Source organism: Cynocephalus volans, chromosome 1, assembly GCF_027409185.1.
Source record: "Cynocephalus volans isolate mCynVol1 chromosome 1, mCynVol1.pri, whole genome shotgun sequence".
Taxonomy (NCBI): domain Eukaryota; kingdom Metazoa; phylum Chordata; class Mammalia; order Dermoptera; family Cynocephalidae; genus Cynocephalus; species Cynocephalus volans.
In genome coordinates, this window is record NC_084460.1 from 286131711 (window position 1) to 286145239 (window position 13529).

Here is a 13529-nt window from a genome sequence, read left to right on the forward strand (position 1 = left end):
CTTTGTTGTCTGGAACTCAGTCTCCCTCTGCTTAGAGTATTGTCTCCATTTCATCTAAGCTTAAAAGCCACCTCCTCCGGGCAGCCTACCCTGACCCTCCAGTCTAAATACATTCTTAACTTTCTGTCTTTATCCTTCTTTATCTAGTCATGTGATTTATCCCCTACTGAACCTTGAAGTCATGAAGACAGTGTCTTTGTTTTGTTTTCAAGTGGCACTGCCAAGATATCGCATAGCACCTGGTGTATTGTAGGTGCTCAATAAACATTCGTTGAATGAGTGCATTATATCTCTTTTCCCTGTCATCTAAACTGAAGTTCTAATTGGGTTTGCAGAACCAGAGTCTGAGTTGGGGAAAGTGAAGTTTCCCTGGCTCTTAGCACAGGATCTTCCTTTCCTATCTTGTGTCTACTTTAGTTGTCTTCAGCTCACCCAATCCCATCTCAAGCTTGGCTCAAAAAGCCCTAAGTATGATTTTTATATTTGTTGAAGGACTTTTATCTCTTTAGATTGTTTTATTGTTTTATCCCTAAAATGATAAAATGCAGCTATAAAGCCCCTTGGATAAATTGGCTATAATTTTTATAAATTAGCAGTAAAATATTATTGATGTGAAGTGAGTTCACACAACTATATAGCTATCACTGCAGGAAGTCATCTCTTCGAAATCAAATTTGTGACTTGATCCTTTCAAGAAAAACAATATTTTGACTACTACTAATAATCAAAGAAAGTCTTAAATTATGACAACAAAAAACTCAATATTCAATATAGAATTTGTAACCATCATCGAGTGGTATCAAGTGGGGCATAATTTTCATAAAATATTTTAAATTGAAGAGAAATAAAAATTATGCAAAGCAATTTTTTATTATTAATAAAATGTAATCATTAATTACATTCTAGTATTAATTAACACTAACATTTAATAAATAAGAATGTTTAAATTTTTAAAAATTTACCCCTGCTAGGAAATATTAGCAACATAACAACTTATAAAATAACAGATGTAGGAGACCAATAAAAATTTGATTAAAACTATTGAATAAACTAAATTTTACATTAATAATTATGTTGCTATATAAATTAGTTACATGAATTTTTCTGTTAGTATATCATATTAATGAAATTTGATTAATCCTTTCATCATATTTTTAACTCATTGTGATTAAAATATATGAATACTACTTATTTTTCTAATTCATATATACTTTTGTATTGCAGGGAGAAATTTCTGGAAACTTCTATCCAAGAGGGAGAGTTCCTAAGTAAGTGGATAAGAGAGATTAAAAAGTCAATTTAAAGAAGTAGGACATAAACTTGTTTTATTTTTAAAGTTTGTTTTACCTGATCAAAACCTTTACACTTGGGCCGAGCCTGTGGCGCACTCGGGAGAGTGCGGCACTGGGAGCGTGCGGCGCTGGGAGCGCGGAATGGCCGGTGCACTCACTGGCTGAGTGCCGGTCACGAAAAAGACAAAAAACAAACAAACAAACAAACAAACAAACAAACAAAAAAACCTTTAAACTTATAACTCAATTAAAATATTAAAACATTGAGAGTAGAACATTATGGTGTAAGTAATAATATAAAGACAGTATATACCATGTGTTTTTCAGAGTTAAAAAGAAACAGATGTAAGATGTATTAAATTGGACCAAGTCTATATGTAATTAAAGGTTAACTGCGTTTTATTGTAGTCTGGGTCATGGATATATAGGGAACAGTTGAACTGAAGCAAACATATCTGTTTGGCCATTTATGGATCTAGCATAACAACAGTTGTAGAATATTTAGCACCTGCTGAGATCGTAGCAAAATATTATTTTAATTAGTATATCCTGCTCCATCATGTTCAAGGTTCAAATAAGGTCACACTACCCTTTAATAATCAAGTTCATCACTAGGGCCCTACTTGCCCGGAAGTGCAGCAGTCTGCTTTCTCTCTTGAGTGCCTCTCACGAACACCAAGAGATTACACAGCCTAGTCGGGCCAGTCTTGCTTCAAAACATCTTGCCAAGACAGCCTGGAGAAACTGATTAGTCCACTGATAAATCTTGTATTTTCTGAGGCCGTTTCTTTTGTGAATGCCCTTGGTTTTCACTCTAGTCAGCCATAGTTTCCAAAAGCACAACTTCCTGGTCAAAGTAAACTGTGTACTCTGCTGGAATCAGCTCTCAATAACCTAAACCCCGAAATTGGGCCTAGGTGTTTAGGCCAGTTTGCCCTTTCCTTCCTGGCCAGATTCCTCTTGCAGACCATCACAGTCCCATAGAAAGAATCTGAACTTCCAAAGGGTAGGAATTTTAGGTCTCTACATTTTCCCCAAAGCTTCCAGTTTCCCATGCAAATTTGCCCACATTCTCCCCAAAATATACACCACTCTTTCATACCATGAAGTATTGGAAGGAGCATGCTTTGGTAGGCCAAAACCAAAACAACCACAATAACTGAAAACAAGAGGAAAAAAGAAGCAGCAATACTTTCCTAAACCAAGAAAACATGCTTCACATTTATTTGCTGCCGCCATCTGGGCTGAGAGGCGTCTGACATTATTTAAATGGCAATCTCTCTAGATGAACTTAAAATCAGCATTAAGCAGTAAAACAATATTCCAAGTATAATAGAGCTGATAATCAGTTTACTTCTCAATCCCTTCTTGCAGTAAACTTACTTCCCTCTATTCTTGTGGATATTTGAGCTCTATTTCTGGGTGAAGAAACTTTTTAACACCACTCCATAACACATCGACCAACAACAGGGTTACTCCTACAAATGTAAAAATCTATTTCGTGGTACATATAGCCAAGAAATGGCTCTGAATTTTCTATTTCTTATAATGCAACTTCTTGTACATTTTTGAAATCCTTATTCTACTCCAAAGGCTCTCTTCTTGAAAGAAAATTATGAATCAAATCTATGTTATGTGACTAAAATATGGTAAGAAATAATATGAATTTGTTGCAAATGGGTTACAATTTGATTATGTCCCTCATGCTCAGCAAATCTTGGCAGTTTGCCTGTGATCAGATATAGACTGAATATCTGAATCAAGTAAAATCAAACAAACCAAAAAACCTCTTTAGATATCTTTCCACCATTTTTTTTTAGTACAGTACAATGTTTTAAAATGCTGTATCTTCATGGTAGAGATTTTTAGATATATTTTCTTTAAAAAACATGTCTGGTTTTTATTCTCTTAATATTCACACTTGTATTCAATCTTCGGAGCTGGAAGTCATTTTCTTCTATATCTTTTGACTTAAAATTGTATTTATGGTAACAAAGACTTTCTGACTCTGGCCACTTATGGATTCTCATTTTGGATTTCGAGAATTAAACACTGCTGTTTGAAGTGTACATGTTTTGATTTTTCAGTCAAATCTAGATGTCTCTAGATGTCAATGTAATATGAAAGACTGTGAAATACCACATGAGTAGTTCCAAATACTATATACGAGTATACAGTTTCCAGTGATTTGTTAAGTAGCGTTTATCGAGTAATGAACCACTCAAACTAAAAAAAAATTCTGTAAGATTTTACAGAAAACCGGTCAGGGTAGGAACTCTGCTGCTGGTAACTAAGTCTGTTCCACACAAGGTCTTTCAAAATGTTTGAGGAGTTCATTTACAAGGTCATAACTCCGTATATATGGTATTCTCAGACATTGATTTCAGTTGGATTTTATTTCCAAGTCAGCATATTAGCAACACTCCATCTGACATAGAGGAAAGAAGATCCTTTGTATTAACTAGGACTTTTTGCAAGTGACAGAAAAACACCTCTAACTAATTTAGACAATAAAGGGGATTTATTGGCTCGCATAATTAAAAGCTCTAGGATATATAGCCTTCAGACAAGCTTTGAGCTCAGAGTTCAAACAATCTCAGCAAGAAGGGTATCATCTCATGGTTCTTCAGGCTTTCTCACCACCCTCCTCTCCTCCCCAGCAGTTCCAGGTAACAAAATGGCAGCAGCATTCTAAGACCTCCCATCTCCTCATCAGACCTTCCAGCTAGCTCCTTCCCAAGCCTTGGGATTCACCACCTCTTTGACCAAAACTGTGTAACTTGCCCATCCCTGAACCAATCTCTGTGGCCAAGGGGATGGAACATGTCAAGTTTAGATCAACCACCGCAAAGCCCTTCCCAGAAATGAAGGTGACCCCTTGGGCAGGGGTGAAATCCCTGGCAGGAGATGAGATAATGGATACAGAGCAGGCACATGTGACACCCTTACTCTCCATACTCTTTTCTTGCCCCTCTCATTTTAGTGGGAGACCTGGAGAAGTAGAAAATAGCTACCCAAATGTTGGCAGCCTACTTGCTTTCAGATCTGTGTTCTCGAGAATAGCTTGTTGCCTCCTGCCATTTTCACAGGGCATAATAATATTTGTAACCTTTTGTTGATTTAATTTCTTTAGCCATGATTTCATTATTTTGTTCATTTATTTATTCATTCAATATATAGTTATGTGACCAGTATCGTGCTTTTCTTTCCATTTCTTAGAGAAGGTGCTGGGCCTGATTGAAGAAGCTGAATCCAGGCAGAGTCAGTGTGTTCAGAAATGATGGGAGCAGAGGGGATAATGTTTGAGTCATTTTCCTTGCTAATATGCAGGCCTGCAAAGAGCTTTTCTTTATAGGCATGTAACTAACTCCACCCACTCTTACCTAGAAATGCCTGGAGATTTTCAAGGTCATTAATTAGCTATTCAATGGCATTCCTTGGGAAGCTCCTATTTTCAAACCAAGTGTCTTTTAATGGTATTTTAACATTCTTTCCTTAGATAACAAAGATAATCACTGCCATTTATTGAACGCCTACTAGGCACTACATTATTCATTTTACTTACATTATGTTGTTAATTCTTTCCAACCATCCTCCAAGGTAGGAATTATAATTTTGTTCACAATAAAATGAAGGTGTAGAGAAGCCAAGTAAATTTCTCAAAGTAGAAAGTGGCAGAACCAGGATGTAAACCAAGAACTGTTCAATGCAAAAGCCAGCACTTATTCCACTGGCTTCTCTCTCCCATGGGTGCACTGTACCCTGTTACTAAATATCAAGTCTTATTTTCATTATTAGGTCATCCTTAAACTCATCGATCATATCAGCATCTATTCAATTCAATTTAGTAGATAATTCTGAAACTAATATTTGGACTTGGAATGGATCTAAGAGACCATGCAAATAGAATTACATTTTACTGAACTAGAAGTAGAACTTACATTTCCTAACTCCCAGCCTGGTGTTCTTTTCTGAATCCCATAAAAGAAAATAAGACACAGACCCTTCCTGGACTTTAGTCTAGTTGGGGAATAGGTCTTACAGAAGAAACTTTCCCCTTGATTGTCAAAGTAGGTTGCATAAATGTAGTCAGTGTCAAATGGAGTGTTATCAACAGTGAGAACCACAGGAGAAACTCCCGAGTATGCAAAACTCCAGCGATTTCTTTTCATTTTCACAATGGTTGGGAGAAATGTTCTTTCACCTTGCCCCATTGTTCCACGTGAAGGAACACCCATAGAATAGTGTGCCTCCCTTAGAAGGCTGACTGGTGAATGGCAAGGATTCCTACACCTAATGGTGCATGTTCCTTGACTGGGTAATATTAATCTATTTAAAAGCTGCAAGGTGCAACCACCAGCCAGTCATTCTCTTCCCTCTCTGCCAGACTGCTGCAAGGCAGTGATCCCAGATAAGCGCATCTTCTTGGGTGCCCTGTCGCACACCTCAGAATGAGATGTGAGATCAGAATGTCAACCAGGGCTGCCCTTTTGGCGGCAGGTGTAAATCCGTGGTCTTCAGGCAGCTGCCACTTTTATCTCCATCTGTCAGTCTCCTGCGTCTTATACCTCAGCTGCTTCAGAGTTCCACAGAGGAAGAAAGAGATGTTATTTATTGACCTCTTAAAATTCCCCAAATATAAAGCATCCACTTTCCTCTTTATTTAAAATCCAGCAAACACTGTGACTTATTACTGAGTCAAAGGAACTCAGAATAAAACTTCTCTATTAATATTTTAATTTGCATTAAAAATGCTCAGCTTTGATTTACCAAGATGTACCTTTTTCAAACATGTCACGGCTTTTCCCAGGGCCCTTGGTGGTTTATGACTGTTGTAGAGGTTCACGGTAGCCTGTATCACAGCCCTCCACGCCCTCTAATTTCAGCCACAGCTGAGGTGGGTAATGCCTTGTGAGCGCAGACTGTCCCGCTTCAAGCAACTGCCGGGGGGTGGGGGGGGTGGGGGTTCCAGTTTCAGGAGTCCTCCCCTGAGCTGTGGGAGGCTGCTCACCCAACCCACAAGCACAGCCTGGAGCTGTGGAGAATTCATGCCCACAAGGGCAGCCCTCAGGCAATGAGAGAGAGCAGCCAGTGGGTAAATGCTCCAGGCTTCTGTCCTTTGAGGGGACAATTCTGTGAGGCACTCTGAACACTTCTCAGGAGGGCCCAGTGGAATCAAATCCCTTTGCCCATAGAAGTGATGGATAATACACCCTTCCTTCTTTCCTGTCTCTGTCTTCTCTCTCACTCCAGCTACAAGGGATCACCTACCAATTAAACTACCTGGACTCAAACCCTGGCTTGCTTTTGGGGAGTCCCAAACTAAAACAATGATAAAAGAGGATATAATCTACCCAAGAGGAGCAGACTGCTCCCTACAATAGATGCTCCCATCACAACCTATCCCAATACACAAGACACATACCACCCTCCACCCACCTGGCAGGCTTCCTGTCCTTGCCTCTGTTCATGTTTAGCTGTCGGCACCTAAGGGAAATATAAAGACCATCTCCTCATCAAAATCATGCCTCTGAATTCTGGCCTTCTCTCACTACCTCGGCTTGTCTGGCTTTATTCTTAATTTGCCCTGTTCACTACAGTCAAGCAACTAGTTCAAGTGCAAAGCAACCTCTTATAATAGTGTGAGAAATGTCAAGGTCTTAGTTGAGCTGAATCACAAGTACAGTTTCAAGTTCCTCTTTTGGCTTATCCCAACTTTGAACCGATAAACAGCATTTTCTGACACTTACTGTTATCCTTTCCCTATTTTAGCTTATAGGCTTTTTCTTTTAGAGCCTGACCTTTAAGTTTTTCCTAGATCACCCTTCCTCTTCATTCTTTTGTTTGAGTTATTGCTATTGAGTACCCTTTGGGGTTTTGGGAGGTACACACACACACACACACACACACACACACACACACACACACACACACACACACACACACACACACACACACACACACACACACACACACACACACACACACACGGGTACTTCAAGAAGTTCATGGAAAATGGAATTAAAAGATAGTACAAATATTTCCATGAACTTTTTGAAGACCCCCTGTATGTATGTGTGTGTGTATGTATACTTATGTATATTATATGTATATATTTCCATTTGGGTTCCAGGACTACACTGTAAGATGCTTGAATGAAATCCTTACTTTGGCAGCGGCTTCCCAGTCTTGCCTGTAGTCTCACCAAGCCGTGGCCTAGAATCCTGCTTTATTTTCCCCTACAGTTGGCTCTTTTTCTCAGAGTCTCCCTATTTGGGGTCCTGTGGTAGGCTGGGTTCCCTGGAAGTATACACTGAGTTGACCGTTTGATATGTTTTTAAGGAATGTTCTCGAGATCAACACGTGGGGTGGGGGTGAGGCAGCAGACGCAGAACTGGGCAGAGGGGAAAGTGGGTTGCAGCACGGGGCAACTGGCCTCACGCCACAGACAGCCCTGAGCCTGGGATGGCTCTTCAGCATTGTCCTGTGTTGGGACAAAATTCTCAGCCTGGATGATCTCCTTGCAGACCAGTCGGTGGATGCAAGCTGCTTTGGGAAAAGATGGTGACATTGGGCATGGCAGGTTGACTCAATCTGGGCGGTTCCTAAAGAAAGATGACAGCTGAAAGCTGTGGGCTGCCAACATTCCCAGCAGCTGAGGAAATAAATCCTTCAGCCCTGAAGGAGGGGGTGGGAATCTAGGAAGAAGGTATCTGCAAATCCTTGTACTCTTCCACTCTTTGGTCTCCCTAAGTGGAGACTAAGTCCTCTCATCCCAAGCTCTGTCTAGAGATCTTTAGGGTAAACATCAAAGACCAAGCAATATCTTAAAAAACAGACAGAAAAACTTATAAAAGTTGCAGTTCAAGGTAGTACTATTTCATTACAAAAAAATTGAGACATCAAATCTTTTTTTTTTTTTTGTAAATGAATGTCTATATTCCAAAATATATTTCTGAAGCCAAAAGCATTCTTTTCCAGATACACTCAACTTTCTGAGTTCTGTAGGAAATGGAAACTTTATTTTAAAAATAAACCTTGAAGCAATTTGAAAATAAAGAGGACCTCCTTTTTGAACCTGTGCTAAAAGTTAAGCAGGCCCACGGGCACTGCAAACCAAATTTCTTAAGACTTCTTCAGAATTGGCAAAGATTGCAATAACAGATGTCCTAGAGAATGTGGCAGGATACTAAAGTAGCTTAGGGAATACTGAGCAGGCTTCCAGTTAGAAACTTACAAATTCTTTTTTCTGAACTCAAAGTACAGTCTAAGGTCTTGCAGACTTCATGAAGTTACATGAAGGAAGGGTGCAAATCTGTTTGGAGGCACAAACAACTCAATGTTAAGTTACTGTTGTGGGCTGTGTTGTGTTCCCCCACCTCAAGGAAAAAGAAAAAAAAAGACGTGTTGAAGTCCTAACCTCCTGTACCTCAGAATGTGACTTTATTTGGAGACAACGTCTTCACAGAGGTAATCAAGTTAAAACCTGGTCATTAGTATGAGCCCTAATCCAATATGTTTGGTGTCTTTATAAAAAGGAGAAATTTGGACACGGAGACAAGCGTGAGAGGAGAGAATATGTGAAGACAGAGGAAGAATGTCATCTACAACCCAGCAGCTACTAGAAACTACCAGAAACTCCTGAGGCAACTGGAAGCAAGGAGAGAGGACATGGAACAGATCCTCCCCTCTATTCCTCAAGAGGAACCAACCCTGCCTTCCCCTTGATGTTGAGCTTGTAGCCTCCAGAACTGAGACAATAAATTTATGTTTAAGCCATTCAGTTGGTGGAACTTTGTTATGACAGCCCCAGGAAAAAAGCACAGCCACTCAGACAGCATCTTCTCTGCTGAGCCTTGCCCTGGCATCTTCCAGGAAGCCAGCTCAGAAGCTGAACAGACTAGGTCCTGGCTCGATCATTTGGTCAAGTTAATTTCTCAAGCCTGTTTTTTTTTATATGTAAAATAAGAACATAAATAATACCTACTATACAGCCTTTTGAGTATTAAATGAGCTGAAATAGATAAGAGCCTCCCTTTCCAGATACTTATAAATTCCAGAGCGTCACGTAAGGCCAATTGACTATCCTCCAACAGCTGCTCATAGTCTAATGATGAGTAGTCCGATCCTTGGAATGTTTATGCCTCTTCGAGTTTCAAGTTCAACATCATTTCTGTCCACTAGTGTCCATTGTTAATATTGCTTTTTCTTATCAACTCTCAATGACCGAGCCCATCAAGTCTCCTGAAACAATTAATTATCCTGATGTACTGAGGAGGTCATAAACCAGAAAGAACCCGTTACAGCAAGCACCCAGCCCTTCTTGACAAGCCATTGTGAATCAGTCTGGGGACATTGTATGTGAATTAGCTGTCTGGGTCAGGCTCAAAGGGTCACCCCACCAGGGACCAGCTTCCAGACTCTTTTGAGCTGGATAGGTATACAGACTTTCGTTATTTTAAACTAGATAATCATCCTTGGTAGGCTTGGTACAGACACTTTCAAATAATACTTAAACATTACAAAACTAACTACAGATGATCTTTAGACTATCAGTTAGGTTTGATTATCCGAACTGTTTTCTTGCATTGACAGAGGTAATGAAAAGCTTTTTAAGCCACAAGCAGACATCACTTCACACTTACTAAGGTGGCTATAATATAAAAACTTGGAAAAAAGCAAGTGTTGGTGAGGGTGTGGAGAAACTGGAACCCTTGTATGTTGCTCATGGCCATGTAAGTGGTACACCGCTGTGGAACACAATTTGGTGGTTCCGCAAAAAGTTTAACATAGAATTACCTTATGTCCTAGCAAGTCTACCCCTGGGTATATACTTCAGAGAATCGAAAACAGGGACTAAAGTGGGTACTTGTGCATGGATGTTCATCACAGCATCACTCACAATAATGAAAGGACAGCACCGATCCCAGTGTTCATCAACAGATGATTGAATAACCAATGTGTGGTACATACATGCGGTGGAATAGTGTTCAGCCGGAAGAAAAGAAAGAAAGTTCTGATACATGCTACGACATGGCTAAACCTTGAAAATGTTATGCTAAATGAAATAAACCAGATACGAAAGAGCAAATATGTATGATTTCACTTATATGCACTATCTAGAAGAGGCAAATTCATAGAGACGGAAAGTAGATTAGAGAAAGTAGATTATCAGGGGCTAAAGGCAAATGTGAGTTAATTGCCCATTGGGTACACAGTTTCTTTTGTGGTGATGGAAAAGTTTGAAAATAGGTAGTTGTGATAGTTGCACAACCTTGCATAAAATTAAGGCCAATGAACTGCACACTTAAAAATGACAACTATTATATATTTTACCACAATAAAATAAAAACAACCTTATTACATGATTATTCTTTTCACACAAAACCGGAGACTCTACACACATTGATTATCTTATTTCTTTTTTTATTTTTTATTTTCATTTATTTTTATTGGTTATGAGTATTCACGGAGTACAAAGCTAATTGTCACCACTCGTGCCCAAATGTGATGGCCAGATCCATACTGGCAGCATGCCCATTACCACAAATTGTGATTATATCTCCTGTCCCCCACCCAATTATCCCTGACCTCCCTCCCCATCCCCCTTTCCCCCACTCCACTTTGTATCCCTAGGTATGTTCTCTCCCTCTGCAAGTCCAATGCACCACTGTGGTCTTTCTTTCCTTCCTTCTTTCTCTCTTAGCTCCCACTTATGAGTGAGTACATGTGGTATTATCGTATTTCATCTGCACATGGTGTTTTGAGGTAAGGATTATTGTCTCTACTTGATAACTAAGAAAACTAAGGCTTGGAGAGGGATTTGTGGCCATATACCTACTAACTGACAGAGCCAGAATTGCATTTAATCCATCTTTCCCCAGTGTTAAGTGGTCAGTACATGAACTTCTCTGTCCATGATACTTCAAGGTAACTCAAGCACGTATACACTCATTCCTTCCTTACAGCAGCAGACCCAGGTTAGCAGGGAAGAAAGGCCCTCTGGGCTCTGTAAAGATAATTTCCTGGTTCTAAAGGGAAATGAGTGTTTTCTTAAGAGTTGATTATTTGCAAAGATAAGGTTTGCCCAGAGATTGTTGATATAGTTTATGACCTCAGTTATCTCCAAGACAGTCAAGAATCCAGAAGTGAGCAAAACTCAACTGCTTCACAACACGTAGGAGAGCAGAAAAATGTAACATTATGTTAAAGTACCAAAGCCCGCTATTCTTGGGCCTGCCATCTTTTCGCATACTTTTGCAAAGCCTTTTCTTATCCCCAGGCTCTGTCTGTAGCTTTAGTAGAAGGGGGCCAGTGCAGGGAAGGAAATGAGAAGGTTTTTCAAAAGAGCATTGCAGATGACTATACTGAAGAGACTCTGCCCTACCTGGTGAGGTGGACATCCTCACTGTACCCTCTCATGTCTGGTCCGTTCATTTTTGGCACCTCTATCTGCTGGAATCTTAAACGTTGGTGATACCAGCGTTCTGTACTTCCCACTTCTCTTTTCATGTTATACATTCTCCCTCAGCTGACGTGTCTACAAACAAGGCTTAGCTACCCTGTTCCCTGATTTCTACATCTCTAGCCCTGATGGCTTTCCTAACCTCAGGGCCCTTAAATCCATTACACATCTCCAACTGTATGTCCCCAACCATATTCATCATCTTCTTCTGATGAGAACATCAATGAACTAGTCACTCACACCAGAAATTAGCAAACTCTCCTGGCCTCCCTCCTTTTCTCCTCTCCTTTTCTGTCACCCTCCTTAGTTTTTCTGTCCAGTCAATTCTGTCTCCTGTATATTGCTAACCTGGTCCCTCTTTTCCACCCTCACTGTGCTTTGTTGAACTCCTCCTTACACAAACCTATCCAGACCACTGCAGGGACTGTCTCACAGTCTCCAGTCTTAGTCCTCTGCAATTTATTCTCCAAGGAGTGATTAAACGAACCAACAAAACCATATTTGGTCATATTTTTCTTCTACCTAAAAGCATTCGGTGGCTAATGGTTGCTTACAAGATAAATCTCAAACATCTTTGCTTGACAAGTCCATTCATGTTCTTTCCCATATGTTCTCAGGCCACTTTTCTGTACACACCCTGAGCTGTAGTTATCCTGACGTTTTTGTAATTCCAAAAATGCACCACGGCCTATCTTGCCTATGTGCTTCAGAGTGTGTTGTTCTTTCCACCTGCGATATCCCTCCACTCACTGTGCTCCACCTCTCTGCCTAACTGTGACAAGTCCTTAGGGACCTAGCTCAAATATTGTCCTCCCTTAGAAGCATGTCCTGACCTCACTGAGCTGATTTGAAAGCTTATCCTTCATAGTCCTCCCTTATCAGCCTGTGCAGAAATCTACCCTACTCCTTATCTCATTGATTTTCTTGTATAGTGTCCTCACTAGGCTACTTACTGAAGGTGGGAACTGGGTCAAGCACATGCTTGATACATAGAAGGGGATAAAAGGCGTGTTGAATGAATGCTCCCTGCCTAGAAAATTATTCCTTCTTAGTCTAAATCATGGGGGGTTGATAAACAACCCCTCCCAGAAATGACAGTAATGCTCTAAGGGCTCCTTGAGATCTGAAAGTCAGAACATGTCAGATAGACATTAGAGACATAAAAAAGACATGACAATGAACCTTGGTTATTCTGTGTGACTACTCATCAGGGTAACTAGTGAACATCCTTGTTTTTGCCTCCCAGTAATACTTCCCTTTTCTTTTAATAATAGTAACTTGATATGCCTTCTAGATACTAACCCAATCCCTGTATTTTAGGTGGGGCTGATCCCAGACTTCCATTTCATTGGTAGGCACATGACCTAGGTCTGTCTAATGAGCACATTCTATTCCCTTTGCCTCAGTAGTTGGTTCAGAGATCAGCACATAATTAGAGAAAGATTTTCTTTTTCCACTGGGACTGCTTGCTGGAAATATAAGGTAGATTGATAAGCCTGCAATGACTGGTTGCCATCTTTGTCTTCATATGGGAGAAAACTTAAGAATGAAACCCATGTAAAAGTTGGAAGAGATGACAGGCAGAAAACCAAATTGCTGATGATAATGTTTGGGTAACAAATCCAACTTTGCATGGTACCACATAAAGTTGTTTTGTTTTGATTTTCTAGTTACCTGATAAAATAAATTCCCCTTTTTGAATCAGGAAATTCAGTCTGGGTCTTTGTCATTTGCCATCAAATGAGTCTTTATTACTGCAGAAAGACAACAAA

The 13529-nt window shown here is 39.9% G+C and overlaps 1 long non-coding RNA gene across 1 annotated transcript; it reads left to right on the plus strand.

The window, feature by feature from the left end:
* Positions 1-1218: 1218 nt before the first annotated feature.
* LOC134372698 (uncharacterized) lies at positions 1219-9075 on the plus strand. Its single transcript, XR_010022919.1, has 2 exons — positions 1219-1268; positions 8831-9075. It is a non-coding gene; the product is annotated as an uncharacterized LOC134372698 (long non-coding RNA).
* Positions 9076-13529: the final 4454 nt, after the last annotated feature.